Consider the following 17,480-nt stretch of genomic DNA (forward strand, 5'->3'; position numbering starts at 1 on the left):
ACATGTCCTGTGAGTGGAAACGTGAGCTGCGTCAGGGAGGAAGGGGGAGAGGAAGCTGTTTGCAAAACTACTTAAAATAAATTTGAGGGGTCAAATATGGAACACAGTTGCAAAAGAGAAAGGAAAAAATGCCTTAGGTCAGTTCAGCTGGAATAGGGCAGGCATTCACATTGACTGGGGGTTGTGTATTTTTTGCTAATCAGATACAATCGGAGTAGATACTATTTGGGTATCTGTGGCTAGATCTCTCATTGCCTCTGTATCAGGAAAATTAATCTAAAGGGGCATGTTTTAAAAGTTTGATTTGTGGGAACAGATGCCATTTGCAAGCTGCTTTCCTGGCCGTCTGAAGGCTGCAAGTCCTGGCCGTCCAGCGTGCACTGCCTGGTGGGCCGGGAGCCTGGCTGGCGTTAGCATTTCATTTAAAAGCGATCAGTACTTTTAAATTAAACATGCAAAGTTATCTTGGTAAGGCATTGAAAGGGAGGTTGCTGGATTATTGAATTTGGCCCATAGTTTAGCCAGTTCAGCAGGGATTTAGGGTCTGAAGCAATTAATATGCAAGTACATTTGAGTCAGCAAGGTAGGAGATTACTGTCTTATCAGGATCAAAAAAATTCTTTCCCCAAGATCCATACTTTTTGGGAGGTAGATAAAAGCCCATTGTTTGTGAATCATATTTGAGAGTAACTTCCTCAAATTTCCATATTTTAACCATTAAAACACACGAGAATAATTGCATTTAAAGAAAGCCCTTTGATCTGCTTCTTGTATTATACTTAGTGTATAGGAGATCCGAGGGCTGGCCCTAAGCTTGAGCCATAGCAGAGGTGGCTTTTTTTTTTTTTTTTTTGCCAGTCTTTAGACACTTTTTGCTCAAGGCTAGGGCTCTGTCACTTGAGCACCACTCTGGCTTTTTCTGTGTATGTGGTACTGCACAACCCCGGGCTTTGTGCATGCTAGGCAAGCCCTCTACCATTAGGCCCTGGTTCCACAGAGATGGCTTTTGATGAGGAGTTTTGGGGTGTCTCTCTTGGAAGGATCTCCCTTCCTGCTGGTGAGGCCCCGTCTATCCTTAGAGGCGTGAGGGAAGCTCTCCTCAACACCATTAGGCCAGGCTACCAAAGTCAAAGGTGTCCTGGGCATAAGAAGCAGGAACTTGCACCGTGGTGTGCTAATTTTGAGTTAATATTCGGGAGCAGTTTGCTTTCCTTCAGGAAGGTGTCCACGCTCAGTTTATGGACGGCGCCGCACATGCAGCTGCCGGTACGGAGCTTCTCTGTGTTGTCCTTGAGCTCTGGGGAGAGTTTTGTTCTGTCTTTTGAGTAAATGAGAAAGGAACTCTAGTTAACGGCCTCAAACTGCAGGGGAAGGAGATCCAGCCACAGCTTTAAAAGAGTAGTAGAGGCCAGGCGTGGTGGCTCACGGCTGTAATCCTGACTGTGCAGGAGGCTGAGACCTGAGGATCAAAGCCAGCCTGGGCAGGGCAGTCTGTGAGACTCTTGTTTCCAGTGAACCACCAGAAAACCCAAAGTAGAGCCTTGAGCAAAGCAGCCGCCAGACAGCACCCAGACCCTGAGTTCAAGCTCCACAGACAACAGTGTTTTTAAAAGGTAGGCTTTTCACTAGGTGATACTCGTGCCTGGTAGAAACTCAGAATGTGACTAGGGATCTCCTTGAGGCTCCTCCCGTGTGGCAGTGAGTGGGCCGTCGGCCGGGTCTCTGCAATGGCGCTGTATACACAGCCTGCCCTGGGAAGACTGCCCACAGGCGCAGGCGCGCTTGGGCCCTGGGCCGCGCTCAGCGTGGCCAGTGGCTCTCTGTGTCCCGCTGGCCACGGAGGTGGACCTCCGGTGGAAGTGGTCTTGGGGCTGTAGGGCTGCCGGGGGAGCAGGAGGGGCTTTTGCTTTTTTGGATGTTTTGGAACTGGGGCTGGAGCTCCTGCTCGGCTTTCAGCCCCGGGCTGGTGCAGGCCACCTGAGCCACAGCTCTCTTGTGGCTTTCTGGTGGTCAGTTGCAGATCAGAGTCCGATGGGCTTTCCTACCTAGGCTCTCCCTGAACAGTGACCTGCCACGCGATTCTAGTAGATGCCATTTTCTCCCTAGTTTTAAAAAATGAATGATGGCCACACATTTTTTTTTTTCCTTTTAACCAGCGTTTGGTGTTCCTGTCATCCCCACTGCAGCTCTGTCCTCATCAAGTAAGCACCAGCTCCCAGTCCCCTCCCGAAGCCTGGACACGCACCACGCGACTCTAGGATCCGCACAGAGCCGGACCTGCAGCACGGTGTCCTCCATGCCTGGTCCATTTCACTCAGCATCCCGGGCCTAAGGCTCACCAGTGGGAGCATGCAGCAACGCATCAGCATTTCACGTTCTAGTGTGTGTGTGTGTGTGTGTGTGCACGCGCGCGTGCCTGGGTGAGGATTGCTGAGTCACGTGGTGACTGCGCTGTGGTGGTGGTTGACATTCGTGTCCTTGCTGGCACCCTTGGCCGTCCTCTTTGTTAGTGCCACGCTGGTGGACGTGAGGTACCCTGTCATTGAGGACCGATGGTGTTGATGTTTGTTTGTTTTCATACAGCCATTAATATGTCTTTTTGGAGAAATGCTTGCTCACCTCTCTACATACTTTTTAATTGGGTTGTCTTTATTGGTGAAGTTCCTGTTGCTTTATGGTCGTTTGGGGTTTGAGCCCAGGGCCTGGGTATCGCAGAGCTCTTTGCTCTCTACCACTTGGGCCACAGCACCATTTCTGGTGTTTTGCTGGATAATTAGAGATGAGTCTCACAGACTTCGATTCCTGGGCTGGCTCTGGACCTTGCTCCTCAGATCTCAGCCTCCTGAGTAGCTAACTACACGTGTGAGCTCCTGCGCCCGGCTGCACTCAGTATTTTTAAAGCAGGGTCTTGGGTGCAGGCATGAGCTGGTCTGGACTCTGATCTGCCTAGTTATGCTTCCCACACAGCCAGGAGGCGAGGGGGGCGTCACCGTCTCCAGCTGCTGATTAGGTGGGGTTTTACTGTGTGGGCCCTCTGGACGTCAGGTGTGGGCCACTGGCGGTCTGACCCCTGAACACCGAGGCTTTCGTTTTGAAGGCCCGTTTGTTTTTCCTTTTGTCGCTGTGGTGTGGGTGTCTCATGTGAGGAACCATCACCTAATGTGACGTGGTGAGGATTTTTGCCTGGGTTTTGAGAGCTATTCCGCTATCGCTAATCTGCTGTGGCTCCCGGCCGTCGCTGAGATTGCAGGAGTGGGTCACCTCCTGCCTCGCCTCCCCGCTTCTCCCCGCTGTGGAGATGGGCTTCTCAAGCCTGGCCTGGGCCCGCTGACCTCCTGCAGGCCTTCCCGCCCCTGTCCCTGGCCTGACACACTGTTGTGCCTGGTCGCTGGGTGAGATGGTCTTGTGGACTCTCCTGCCTGGCCAGACTCGGTTCTGCAGTTCTCCACCTCTTGGTCCCCGGCAGCCAGGTTTGTAGGCGTTGGCCGTGGGACTCAGCCTTGAGGTTTTGCATGGTGTGAGCCAGAACCCTGTTGGTTGCATGTGGAAAGTACCCTTCCTCCGTGGACGTGTTCACTCCTGTTGAAAATCAGTCGGCCGTAAATGTGAAGGTCTTCCCCCAGGCTCTGATTTCTAGTCTGTTGATTGCTGTCTTGCTTTTGAATTGGTTTTCGAAGCTCTGTCTGCCGGGTTGTAGGTTGGTGTCCCTCCGGCTGCTCAGAAGGCCCGGTGCCCTTGCAGGCGGGTCTGGGAGGCCGGCCCCGCTCCCCCACTCTCTCTGCCCAGTGTTCTGGTGTAGCCACGGGAAGCCCCGCCGGTGAAGCCCCACGCCTCCCCACCCTGAGCCGTGGACTAGCCTCCAGATGCAGCTTCGGGAGGGCCGCCCAGCGGGACTTGAGCTCATGTGGCCTCAGGGTAGAAACCTGCCCAGGTGGCCTGGAAAATGTGCCTCCCTGAGCCGAAACCAGAATGCACGGGAAAGCAGGAGGCCGCAGGCTGTAGAGGAGGAAGCAGGTCCCCAAGCGAGGCCAGGAGTCTGGAAGGGTGGCTGGGGGGCATGGAGGAGGAGATGGAGGCTGGCTCTGCTGGGTGAGCAGTGTAGGGAGGAGGAGAAGAGAAAGGGTGTGAGGTAGGGGCGTGGGGAGAAGGGTGAGAATTCTGCTTCCTCTAGGGTGAGGTCTGGCAGGCTGGGGGAGGCCTCAGGCCTCTCTTTTGTGGGGCAGATGAAAGGGGCTCCATTTAACTCTGTTTTCTGCCAATCACGTGCAGCGTTCAGATGCCTGGCAGGCTGCCACAGAGCCCCAGGCCAAAGTTTGGTGGCGTGGTTTTGCTGACCCTTTCTCCAAGATGGCAGAAGTGTCTGCCTGCAGAGGGTCCTGGAATCAGGCCTGTGGAATGCATGGCTAACGTGTTCCACGCTGCCTGGATCACAGCAAGCGGACTGTTTCCACCCCGCCTGGGACATTCTGACTGTGCAGACGGCAGGTGGGCTGCCGGCAGCCCCCCTCGCTGGGGCTGCCACAGGGGCAAGAGTTTTCTGCCCCGCCTGCCTTCCCAGAGCTCCCGGCTCCTCTCTGAGCAGGCACTTGGTGCTTGCAGAGCTGGGGCGTGTGCAGTGCGTGCCCCGCCCTCCCCCCCCCCCCCCCCGGTGAGAAGGGGCCTGGACGGGCACCTGTGCAGCCCAGCCTCGGTGGCTGGGCTCCCTCGCCGCCCTGTGACATTAGCCAGCTCTGGTGTTGAGGGGCCACCCAGAGCAGTGGCACTGTCACAGTCACCGAGCAAGGCTTTCCCTTTCCCATTGAGTGTCTGCTCATGCAGAGCCTGCCGCTCTGGCGGGGGTGAGGGCCTCACAGCCCACGCACACATGTCCTGTGTGCCTGTGCACACGCGTGTCACATGTGCTGTGTCGTGGCTACCTTCTCATTCTGGCATGTCCTAGGGCCACTGATGGCCTCTTTCTGTGTTTGTTTGTTTGTTTTGCCAGTCCTGGGCTTGAGCTCAGGGCCTGAGCACTGTCCTTGGACTTTTCTCAAGGCTAGAGCTCTACCACCTGAGCCTCAGCACCACTTCCGGCTTTTTTCTATGTATGTGATACCGAGGAATCGAACCCGGGTCTTCATGCATGCTAGGCAAGCACTTTAACCACTAGGCCAAACTCCCGGCCCCTTGAGTTTTGATTTTTTAGAATCTAGCTTGTGTGTGTGTGTGTGTGTGTGTGTGTGTGTGTGTGTGTGTGTGTGGCAGGGGGTCATGGGCTTGAACTCTGGGCCTGGGTGTTGGCCCTGAGCTCTTCAGCTCAAGGCTACAGCCCTACTCCTGGAGCCAAGCCCCACCTCCCATTTTCTAGTGGTTAATTGGAAATAAGCGTCTCCTGGGCTGGCTTTGAACCTTGATCTTCAGATCCCAGCCTCCAGAGTAGCCACCTCACCGGCTCTGGAGTCTAATATTTTCTTATTTGAATAAACTATCTGGGGTTTTGTATTTCCCCCGTTTTCTTCCTCAGTGCTGCAGTGCTCGTGAGCAGCTCACTCAGCCCCCTAGCCTCTCCCGTGTGAGTCGGCCTTGGCTCCTGCGGTGCGGGGCAGACGCTGACTGGCCCGCTGGTCCTGCCCGCCCCTCCTCTGCCCCAGCTCTCTCAGCGCACGGGGCGGTTCCTGGAAGCAGTGGGGTACAGTAAGAAGCCCTTCACCTCGTCCTCGCCTCGTCTGGACTCAGTTTGAGATGCTTCCTTTAATCTAAACTCGTTGCAGAGTTAGGGGTCTGTGGTTTTTGGAGTTGAGGAAACGAAAGAAATCTGCTTTCCTTCTATTTGTTCAATCCAAAATCATTTAAAGTCTGCTTTTTCCTTCTTTCCGTTTCTGTGCCGAGCTAGAAGCTAGCTTTCAGTTTGGGCGATTAGTTCCCTGGTGACGGAGGGCAAGTTTTCAGGACCCTCAGATCTCAGCCTCCGTAGCCAGGGTGGCAGGTGTGACCCCCGGCGCCTGGATGGACTTGTCCTTTGAAGGACTTTTTTCCTCTGTTGTGGTGATTCCTTCTCTTGTATGTCTCCCGTGGCCCCGTGTAATTTTGTAGGCTACTTTACGTCCTTTTAGCAGCAAGGCAGATGTAAATAAACAAACAGTAACTGTCTCCGGCAGTGTGGACGTCTGGGTTGTTCCCAGTTTATCTCTGCTCTGCGTAGCCTGCACAGAGTATCTGAGAATCAGCGTCTTCCTGGGTGGATTATTTCCTGAGTCCAGATCCAAGAGGCGGCGTTGGCGTTGCAGGGCCGGGGGCGGGCGTGTCTCACACCTCTGCTCCACCTTGTCTGGGTGAGCACGCGTGCTCAGGACGGCCTCCGTGGGGACTCACCTGCTTCTGCACCTCAGGGTGGAGGTGGCCGCTCCTCCCCGAGGGGAGCCTGCTGGGGCAGCGTGTCGCCAGCCCGTCCGCCTGGGAAGGCTGCCCCTCTGACAGACAATGGACACATTCAGACTCAACTCGTGTTTTCAGTTATTGAAAATGGAGCCAACTGTCTCTGTCTGTGACTTTAATCTTGAAGCTTTTATTCCTTCTCCTCCAGCCCCCTCCCCCTAGACCTTCTGTCTGTGCAGTTCCAAGCTCCAGGACGCGTGGGGGAAGATGGAGAGGAGGAGGGAGGCCGCTCCCCTGCCTCTGGCATCCCGTGGGTGGTGATAGGGAGACTTCCCAGAGGTGGTGGCTTTACCCGGCATTCTCGTCTCCTGCTCAGACTTGAGAGAAGGTTCTGCCATGGAACTGCTTTGTCTTCACGGAGCTCAGCTAAGCCCCTCCCTGGCCTCCAGTTGTGTAAGTGTAGGACAAAAGCAGAAGTCCTGAGAAGAGCTCCCAACACAGCCCTAGTGCTCTGGACCGGGCCCTGTCTTGCCGGTGGCAGTCCCTCGCACGTCCTGCCAGGGCCAGCCAGGAGGCAGGAGACAAGCCAAGGGGCACAAGCCAGTCCTCCTCAAGGGGCTCCCTGCTTCCCACCGTCCCCCCTCTCCTCTCCTCCTCCTCCATTTTCTTTTTTAATATTTTATTTTCAGTACAGTAAATTTGCTCAGAAAAAAAATCTACGGGCACGTACGCATGCGCCCACACAATTCAAGGGAGTTATTACTTGTGAAAATTAAGATTTATCTACATGTATTTTATGGCTTTCTGGGTCCTAACAAGCTATCATACACACAGAAGACTGTGAACTTGAGTTTGAATTCCCAGATTTGATTCCAACCCTTATTCTTCAGTACGGTGTGTGCTTGCTGTGTGCCAGGCCCCTAGCTCTGTGCCCTGCCCGCAGGGAAGACTGGAAGCGTGAGTTCTGGGGCAGTGGAGAAATACCACAGATGAAAAGGATCTGATACCGGTCACTTGCAAAGCAGCCGTGACACCAGTGGGCAGCAAACCCTGTCCTCGGTTGCAGCCAGGCTGCCCCAGCAGGGGCCTGCGAGCTGCCCCTCACAGCCTGGCGCGCAGTCTTGACTCTTCACCTAGACCCATGGGCTCTAAGACCTCTGCTTGTCTCCCGTGGACTCAGCCACGAGAGTCCCCCCTAACCGTCTGCTATGACACCACGCCCTTTCCTAAGTGCCCGGGGACTTGGGGGGTGGAGGGAAGGTGTCTGACCCAGACTAGCGGTCCGGCAGTGGCTGGAAAGGGGCTGCTGACTGTAATAGGGTCCAGGGATTCTTTTGAGTGGCAGGAGCCAGTGCCAGAGCCGAGGAGCTGGTGCAGCAAAACCCAAGGGTGCGAATGCAGCTGCAGCCGTCAGCGAAAGGCGTCTCTCCCCCTCACTCCGTCCCCATAGAGGCCACAGCCAGGGCGAGGGCTGGGCCCTTGCAGGAGGGAGCTGTGTGCCAAGCCTGAAGTTAGACGCCATGTAGCACCTTGCTGTGATCTTCCCATACACAGCCCCAGGTTGGGGTCCCCTCTTGAGTGATCATAGATCAGCCATTAACCTCCAAGCCTTGGCCTTCTAAGGCCCGTGCTGAGCTTGAGCCCAAGGGTAGAGGGAAGGGCGTGGAGGAAGGTTCCATCTGCTGTGGGGTCAGGTTGGCCTGAAGCCGGCTGGTCTTCAGACACACGGGGGCACAGAGCACTCTGAACAGTGTCCACCCTGTGTGCTGCAGCAGCCAGAGGTCTCCTGGCGGGCGTGGCCTGTGCGGGGGGCTCGACGTGCACATGCATACGATACGTGTCCTGTCCCCACGCCTCGGTCTCGACGAGAGGTCCCTGAGGGCGCTGAGACAGAGACCCCACATTGCTCGCTGGCGTCTCACACGTGCAAAGAGCTGGGGTTCTTGGCATGCAGAGTTGTGGTTGGGTAGCTGGAGCTCAAGCCAGGTACAGGCTGTGTTCACGGGGCGTAGACTGGCGTGAGCCCTGCTCTTGCTCTGTGCATGGGCCAGGAACCCGGTAGATGCCAACACTGGGATGAGAGCAAGCTCATGGTGTCATTTGGGCTGCACCCTGAAACTTGAAGTGTGCCATGACCGCATCTTCAGTGTCATCCACTTGAACGTGGTTTGGGGGGGCCTCTCGCGGGCGCCTCATGTCAGTGATGGACCACGGGAGTGGTGGCCCTCGAGGTCCCATCAGCTGGTGACGTCGTCGTCGCCATCTGGGGTTCCATTTCTCTGTGTGTCCCTACCATGAAGCATGCCTGGGTGTGCACGCGTGCGGGGGGGCACACCGCGTGGGCGTGGGTGCACATGTCTGCGGAGGGCGTGTTCGCGTGCTGAGGTCTGGAGGAGGCTGTACTGCTGGTGCCACAGGACTGACATCCGATAGCTTTTCTTCGAGTCCTTTGTTGGAGTCCTTGCCGAGTTTTCATTTCTGAGGCATATCTTTAATAATATATTATAATTTGATAATAAAAAGTTTTGATCTAAGAAAAACCATTCAGTGGTCTATCACTAATAGAACGTAAGTTGGCTAGAAAATATAATGTGAGATTTAAACAATTCAGGTTTTTTTGGTTATATAAAGTGAGATGATTAAATTTTTTGTCTCAACCAGTGAGGGAAAATTCCTTTAGTTGCTGTGTGTGCATCTGCTAGTAAGGTCCGTATTCAATAGACGGTGACCTGGGACAGACCGGGGCCATCGGCTGACCCTGGAATATTAACGATGGAGGATTCCAGGAGGGAGACTGGATATTATCTCGCTCTGTGCCACGAACCCTGTCATTAAGGTCCTTCTGGAGAAGGCTGGGCAGGTGACTGAGCAGTGCCTCCCAGGTGCAGAGGAGGGGTGCTCTGGCATCCTGGGAGGTGACAGTGACATCAGAGGCTCCTAACATAGTGCACTGTGGCTCCAGGTGGGAGGGCCGGGCAAGAACGGAATTAGAAGGCACCGGGTTCCAGTGCTGCCGCCATAGTGAGTCAGGTCCCCTTAGCACGCTGGTCTGGCCCTCAGCCAGCCCGCCCAGAGGAGCACTGCCCAGCTGTGCTGGGTGTGTCCCGTGGGCCAGCGCTGGCTGAGAGGTGCCCGGTGCCTGAGCACGTCCCGAAGACAGCCCGTCCTCCCCCGCACGTGCTGCCTTGTGTAATGTAGACGTAGACCTGGTCTGTGAACTCCCAAAAAACAGCAGCCCCTGGGTGCATCTCCTTTATAGTAACAATTTAAAAAAAAAGACGGCCAGGTGGCGGCCTGGCGGTAGAGTGCTTGCCCAGACGTCACGAAGCCCTGGGTTCGATTCCTCCGTACCATGTACGCAGAAAAAAACCAGAGGTGGTGCTGTGGCCCAAGAGGTAGAGTGCTAACCTTGAGAAATCCCAGGAACAGTGCCCAGGCCCTGAGTTCAATTCCCAGGATTGTCTACTACTTGAGCTCTGGCTCAAGTAGTAGAGTGCTAAGCTTAAGCAAAGAAGCTTCAGGACAGTGCCCAGGCCTTGACTTCAAACCCCAGGACTAGCACAAAAGCCAAATAAAGATGTTCTTTTTTTTTTCCCCCCTAAGCTGGGTGCACTAGCTCTTCCCTGCAATTCTACCTACTCAGGAGGCTGAGATCTGAGGGTCGTGGCTCAAAGTAAGCGCGGGCACTGAAGACCGTGAGACTCTTATCTCCAGTTAATCACTGGAAAGGAGGAAATGTCACTGTGTCTCCAGGGGTAGGGTGCTAGCCTTGAGCTGAAGAGCTCAGGGACAGTGCCCAGGCCCAGAGTTCAAGCCCCACAACTGACAGAAGAAGAAAAAAAAAGAATTCCTTCATACTTAGTGCTCCATTTATATTCGGAATTTTTCTTTCTTTTTGTCAGTCCTACATTCAGGGGCTTGAATTCAGGGCCTGATCACTGTCTCCGAGCTTCTTTTGCTCAAAGCTAGAACTCCATCACTTGAGTCACAGTGCCACTTCCAGCCCTTTCTGTCTATGTGGTGCCGAGGAGTTGAGCCCATGGCTTCGCGCCTGCTAGGCAAGCCCTCTACGACGAAGTCACATTCTCAGCCTGAATTCCCCTATTTCTTGAGAGTGTTCTTCAAATCTTGTTCCCCCTCCTTCCACAAAAAGATACTCGGGGAGGTAAATGGAATTCCTGAGGTCAGAAGCCCTTCTTTGAATAGACCAGTTTATCCCTTTTATATGTATTGTAACTCGTAATAACTCCTACTTTGTATTGGAGCCCAGGCTGCTTAGGAGTGCTCCTGCCCTGCCTGGCTGCCTGGGGGTGTGGGGGAAGGGGAAGGAGGGCCCCGGCGGCTCAGGCGGGTTGGAGCCCTGCCCTGCTCCTTGGAGTGGCTGGGCAAGTGTGTCCCTTTCACCTTCTGAAGGAAGTGAGTACTTTGGGCAGAGGCCCTGCAGTGAACCACATAAAGGAGGACATCACAGCCGACTGGGTTAGAGAGGCCCTAATAAATTGCGTCCTCCCCGGGGCCAGCGCTTGCGTTCCCTGGGTGGGCCACATGTGCGCCTCTCCGCAGGAGATTGGGAACAGCTGTCCGGCCCCGCGCGCTGCCGTTGAGTCATATCTGGTCCCCGGGCCCGCGTTGGCGCCTCTGGGCCTCCCGTCCTGGGAGCTGCAGGCTCCGTGTCCTCGGTGGCCTGCTGCCTTCTCGGCCTGGGCGTCCCAGGTGACGTGCCTCGAGGAACCTCCCGTTCCACTGTTAACAGGCGTGTGTGTGTGTGTGTGTGTGTGTGCGCACGCGTGTGCGCGTGTGTGCGCGCGTGCGACAGGGCCAGGTCCTGCCCAGGAGACCAGGGCCCCGCAGGTGTGTGCAGGGGACACCACCACCCTCGCAGCAGACAGCGCCTGGGCCAGGCTTGCGGACACCAGGTGGTGTCGGGGACACCGTCCGCCTGCCACCTCCTTCCAGGGCCTTCCTGGCCCGGCGTGTCTCTGACCATGGACTCTGCCGGGTGCCTGCTGCTCCTTCTGAAATGTGGCCTGCCAGGCCTTCTTCAGTCCTGCTCCGTCCAGAAAACGTCTCCTTGTGTCTTGAGCTCATTTGCATCACTTGCGTCAGTGGCCTCACGTGGCAGCTGAGGCCACAGGCTCATGAAGCAGTTCTGCTGACTTTACTTACTTTCTTAAATGGTAGATCCCCGTGCCCTTCTCTTTTCAGGTTCCTCCCCTTCCCTCTCCTCCCTCCCCTCCCCTCTTTTCCTTCTCCTCCCTCTCCTCTCTTCCCTTCCCCTCCCCTCCCATCTTTTCCTTCTCCTCCCTGTCCTCTCCCCCCTCTCCTCCCTCTCCCTTGGCTCCCTGCTGGCTTTCTGTGAGCCTGGTCCTGGGAGCCTGCTCGCCCCCCCTCTCCCCCCTTCCCTCCCCCCCCACTCTGGTGGACCTGACCCTGGCAGGGGGGCGGCCCCGGCACCATGGGATCTTCAGGGTGTCTCCAGAGGCCAGGGGTCTCCACGGAGTTGACGTCATTGCGTGCAGCAATGGGATTTTCTCGGAGCAGACGCCTTCGCTCTGCTTCACTTCCATGCGGGTGCACTGGGCATGACGAGCAGCTCATCTGCCGCAGAGGTGGAGTGACGCTCGCAGAGCCCGCACTGCAGTGGAGGTGGCGGTTCACTGGGGGGGGGTCCCCACAGGCAACAGCTCCGTGCTGCCCAGGCTCCCTTCTAGGTTCACGCAACGCCATTCTTGGACTCTGCCCGCTGGGCTGGTATCAGGGCTGACAGACAGAGCCACGCGGGGATAGCATGTTAGGGGCTGCCGGGAAGCTCGGCCTGTGTTGACTCCTCAGTCCTCTGGCCCTAGAGCCACCCTGGCTTCACCCTGTGGTGCTGTGCTGGCTGGGATGGAGTGTGGTCCCATCAGTCGTGGCTAGGGCCACGGGGAGGAGGGCCAGAGGCCAGCCGGACCATCCATGCCCTTGCCTGTAGCCATCCAGAGCCCCCGGGGCCCCTGCCCCGCGTCCCCTCAGAGCCGGCAGGGTGGAGCTGGTGGCCCTCGGAGCCCCTGGCTCAGCTTGTTGCTTCCAACCTCCCTTTCTAGAGAGAACGCACCCCAGAGCTCTCACTCCGGCAAGTGGCAGGCCCGTTTTGGCCGTGGACTTATTTTGTTTGGACCACACAGTTTAAACATTTCTTGAATTGGTTGTCAATATTTATAATCTGGCAGATTGCATCCAAGTCTGAATTTTTGACTTTTGAGAAATCAGAAGATCTGGCAACTTAAGGCCTCCATTCCTGGCCGTCCACGGCGGCCGGGGTGGGGGAGAGGCTGGCTCCCCGGGGGGCCCGAGGCCCCTCCCTGGCCTCTCCCCCTCGGGCGCCCGCCTCGCCCGCTGCCTCTGGCAGCTTTCCTACGTGGGGCTCTACTCCCAATTCCCTTCGCTTCCAGGCAGGTTTTTGTTGGATGCTAGGAAGCTCAGGCCCAAGAGCGTGACTGTGTGTGTCAGGCCCCATGGACGCTGTCTGGAGTGGAGGCCACGCAGGGCTCCCTGGGCAAGGAGATCAGGGGAGCTTAGAGGAGTTGTGTCAGTTCCCTGAAAGGCCTGCCCACCCCCACGGCCCCCCACGCCTCCCCCATCTCCATTCTCCCCTGGAGATCTATCACGGCAGCCTGTGGAGGGCGGGGGGCTCCTCCACATGTCCCCCGGTCAGCCAGCCTGTGTGCAAAAGTCCTCATTGCTGGCCTGGTGGAGCTGGAGGCAGACTGATGCCTGGCACCCGTTCTTCCCCCTGCTCAGCGCTCAGTGCTGGGCTGCTCCAGCCCAGCTTTACGTCCCCGAATGGGCCACTGCCTTTGCTTTGCCTACAAAGCCAAGACCTTCACCATTGCCAGCCAGTTGTTTCAGACAAGGTTTCCTCATTTTCACACCACGTGGATGGGACCGATCACAGATTTGTTTGTAAAACAAACAAGAAGAAACTTGAAAAATTGGCTGGTGTGGTGATGGCGTGCGCCCGCCAGTTCAGCTACTGAGGAGACAGAAGCAGGACAAGCTCTCAACCAGCCTCAAGAAAACGTGGAACATTTCTCCAGGCCCCTTGATGTCAGGGGCAGGAAGGCCGTGGGCGCTGCTCGGGGACCGTCGCCTGGCCTGTGCTCCAGGGCCGTGCTGAGTGTGGGGCAGTTTCTTTTCCACTTTCCGGATGAGGAACCAGGCCCAGAGAGGCCAGATGTTTTATGAAAGACCACACAGCTGGCAAGTGGAGCAAGGTTCAGACTGGAGTCAGCTCTGTCCAGAGCCTGTGTGTGTGTGTGTGTGTGTGTGTGTGTGTGTGTGTGTGTGTGTGTGTGTGTGCGCGCGCGCATGCACGCGCGTGCGTGCCCACGTGCCAGGGCCAGGGAGTGAACTCAGGGTCGAGAGCTCTCGCTTGGCTTTTTCCCTGGGTGCTAGAGCTCTGCCACTGGAGCCACACCTACACATGCTAGTGTGCTCATTTTCCACCCTGGAGCAACCACAACCCTGTCTCAGGGGACACAGAATGGCCAGTGACCAAGGGACAAAAGGTCCAAGAGCCCCTGCCCCCTGTGGAGTCCTTTTGGTCCTGGTTGGTCATCAGGTCTGAATGTTTGTTCAGCAGAGTCAGGAAAATCCCCTGCTAGGATGGGCAGAGTCCCGAGATGCTGCCCCTGAGGCCCACGCCGGCTAGCCACGGGCTGGCCCTCCTTCCCGGCCAGGCCGAGTTCGGGTCTGGGACCCCACTGGTGGTGAGCTTTGTTCTTGCTGTCCCAGCGTAGGCCTTCTTCCCGAGGTGCAGCGTCCAGGAGAAGGCTGCATCCATATTTGGTGATCGGTCTCTGCTTTCCTCCCTCGCCAGCCCCTCGGGGTCTGCCAAAAATCCTGTATAATTCGCATCATCTCGGAAGCTGTTACAGTGCATGAGGGCAGAGGATAACTTAGTTATTGTTGAATAACGGTTCTTAGTGAGAGTAAAAAGAGCGGTGGGGAGTTCTCGTGTACACTGCATGGAATAGACAATATTTCCTGAAACAGGAGATACGAACCTCAAAGAATTTAAAATAAAACATTCATTTTATTATTTTTTTAAAGAAGGAAAACGAGGGGGGAAAAAGTAGAATAGTCAGTCTTTTTATCCTACGTACAGATGAAATTGATTAAACTTACAGACTGGCCCCGCACACCCGGTTTATTAATTGAAGAATTTCCTCTTACCCAGAATGGGAAGTTCACATTAAAGTCGAGCTTGCCCTGAGTGGCAGTGACACTTGAGAACTGACGTTTCCCACAATCCTATTTTCTCTCCCATGCTGGAGGAAATCCTAAAATGGTTAGGTGCTGGGGGAGGGGATGCAGAAACCATACATTCTGAGGAAGCCTTCTTCCATTTCCTCGTAAAGCATGAAATCAAATTATAGCTCATGGCCCACAATTATTTTATTTCTACATTTCAAATTCCATTTTCTGCTCCTTTTCACTTCTCCTGAACAGGAGTTGTACTGTTGTGCAAAGTCAGCTGAAAAGACGACCCCGGATAGCTTGTGACACAGTAGCTTAAGGAAGCAGACAGGCCAGGTTCCCTGGTCAGTTGGGGGCTGTGGCCCACTGAGCTGAGACTCCACTGCTTCTACTTGGAGGGAAGCCTCTGCAGACCTCCGCCCTGGCCCTGCCTTGGCACTGCCAGCCCCCCAAGCCCACCCTGGCCCCTTACCCTGGTCCCCAGCCCCTGGTCCTGGCCTGTGGTCCCTGCACTCCCAGGGCCCGGGGTGGGGTGGGGGTGATTGACAGCAGTGGTGGGCCTGGCGCTGCAGTGCCCTCCCAGTCCCCGCCCTCTCACTGCCTCCCCTTCGCTGACCCGTTCCGCAGGCCTGGAACTCCAGTGGGCCACACTTTCCTCTCATTAGCATCTAATAACATTTAATCTTGTTCCAAACTTTGCTTTATTTATCCCTACAGTTAATCTCTATTTACGATAGCGGTTTATTGTCATGTTTAGTGTCCTGAACATGTGATGTTGGCTCTTTGGGAGTCCAAGGTGCAAAGATTGTTGGGGGCCAGTGTGGGCAACAGAGACACTACCTAAAAAAAAAAGGAGCCAAGCCTACGGGTGCAGGCCTAGCACGGAAGATCCAGAGTTTGGAGCCCGTCCAGATAGCCCCCTTACCCTCAAAAATAAAGACACACTAGTTAAAGCAGCATCCGGCGGCGGGGAGCGCCGGCGGCCGTGTGCGGAGAAGAGCCGAGCCAGACCCTGTCAACCATGATTCCAAGCCCTTCTGCTTACCGCCCTGAGCTCCGCCTTGCTGCTGGTGCGTTCCCTCAGACTTCCTCTGGGTGCATGGTCCGTCCTAGGCCTGACCAGGGGGGTCTGGTCTACTCCCCCTGGGCCTTGGTGGGCATCTGTCTCTGTGGCTTAAAGGGCACGAGACAAACTCCCCGGAAACATGGCCACCCTGCTGCCCCTGTGTGTCTGTGGACAGGTCACTGCAACCCCCCCTGCTGCCCCCTGTGTGTCTGTGGACAGGTCACTGCAGCCCCCCTGCTACCCCCTGTGTGTCTGTGGACAGGTCACTGCTGTGTGCGTGGCAGCATGTCTTCCCTGCTGCCCTCTGTGCGGTGAGGGCAGCAGGCCTGCTACCCCCTCAGAGCTGCCCCCTCAGCATCTCCATTCTCTCCGCACTGACCTCCAGTCACCCCACCCCAATTTACATGTTTTCATTTTGAAATCGTTTCAAGCTTGCTGAAAAGCTACTAGGAAGCTGCAGGAAGCTCGGGTGCCATGCTGGTCCTGAGTGATGTCCCGGCCTCTTCCCCGCCTCTGTGTGGCCCTGGTGCTGCTGGCTGGCCTGGAGTCCTCCCTGCCCGCCGTCCCTTGCCACAGTGGTGCAGCAGAGCCCGCTGTTGTCCTCCCTGACTGACAGGTTCACCAGCGTGGCCCCATTCTCAGGGCTCTGTGGCCCCTCGATGGCTTCTGCTCAGCGGGGTGGGAGTGTGAAACCTTCCCTGGAGCTGGCGTGCAGAGTTCTTCCAGGGGGCAGCCTCGTGCCTGGCTAGATGGAACTCTTCCTTATTTTTTGTGCTGAACTCAGCCTCATGATCTCGCTTAGCATTTTGCACTCAAGGCCGGTACTCTACCACTTGAGCCACAGCTCCACTTCCGGCTTTTTTCTAGTTCATTAGAAATGAAAGTCTCTTCGTCTGCCCAGGCTGGCCTCTAACCTCAAACCACTGATCTCAGCCTCCCAAGTAAATAAGGTTACCGACATGAGCCATCCACACACGGCCAGTATGTTATTTTATTTTATTTTTTGCCAGTCCTGGGCTTGAGCTCAGGGCCTGAGCGCTGTCTTTGGGTTTTCCAAAGGCTAGAGCCCTGCCACTTGAGCCTCAGCACCACTTCCGGCTTTTTTCTATGTATGTGGTACCGAGGAATTGAACCCGGGTCTTCATGCATGCTAGGCAAGCACTTTAACCACTAGGCCAAACTCCCGGCCCCCAGTATTTTATTTTTATTGTGCTGCCTTAAAAAAGAAACCCGTCATTCTGGGCCTGATGCCTCAAGCCTGTGATCCTAGCTCCCCTCCAGGAGCACTGGGGTCTGAGGCCTTCCCAGGCCAGCGGCTGTGTAGACCCCTCCCACTCTTGGCCCAGTGACACGGGAAGTCTAAACAGGAGAATCGTGGTTCAGTCCAGACCAGACATAAAATGTCAGACCCTTATTCAGAAAACCAGGAATGCAAAAAGGAGTAAGGCCTGTGCCTGCCTGGCAAGCACAAGGCCCTGAGTTCAAACCGGAGTGCCACCAAAAGCATCCGTAATCCCAGCATTCGGGAGACTGAGGCAGGAGGGTCGTGAGTTCTAGTTTAACTTGGACTACTGGTGGGGAAGGGGAGAGGAGAGGAGAAGCGGGGAGCGGAGAGGAGACTGGCCTGTGCCCTCCTTCCCATCTCCCAGAGGCAAATGGTGAACATTTGCCTTCAGACATTGCCACGCTCAGGCAAGCAGCACTTTTCCTGCATGGCTCCACGAGTGTGGGTGCTGGGGGAGTCCTGGGGGCCGATGCCTCTGAGACCCACCCTTCATTCCTCCCCCTGGGCGGGCAGAGGGGTGGCCCCACCCCTGTGTGC

The 17,480-nt window shown here is 55.9% G+C and overlaps 1 protein-coding gene across 1 annotated transcript in view; it reads left to right on the forward strand.

Annotated features, from left to right (window-relative positions):
* Positions 1 to 17,480, forward strand: part of Eefsec (eukaryotic elongation factor, selenocysteine-tRNA specific) — a 118,045-nt gene that overhangs the window by 25,151 nt on the left and 75,414 nt on the right. The window lies entirely within an intron of this gene.

This window comes from Megascapheus bottae, chromosome 33, assembly GCF_031878675.1.
Source record: "Megascapheus bottae isolate mThoBot1 chromosome 33, mThoBot2.hap1, whole genome shotgun sequence".
NCBI lineage: Eukaryota > Metazoa > Chordata > Mammalia > Rodentia > Geomyidae > Megascapheus > Megascapheus bottae.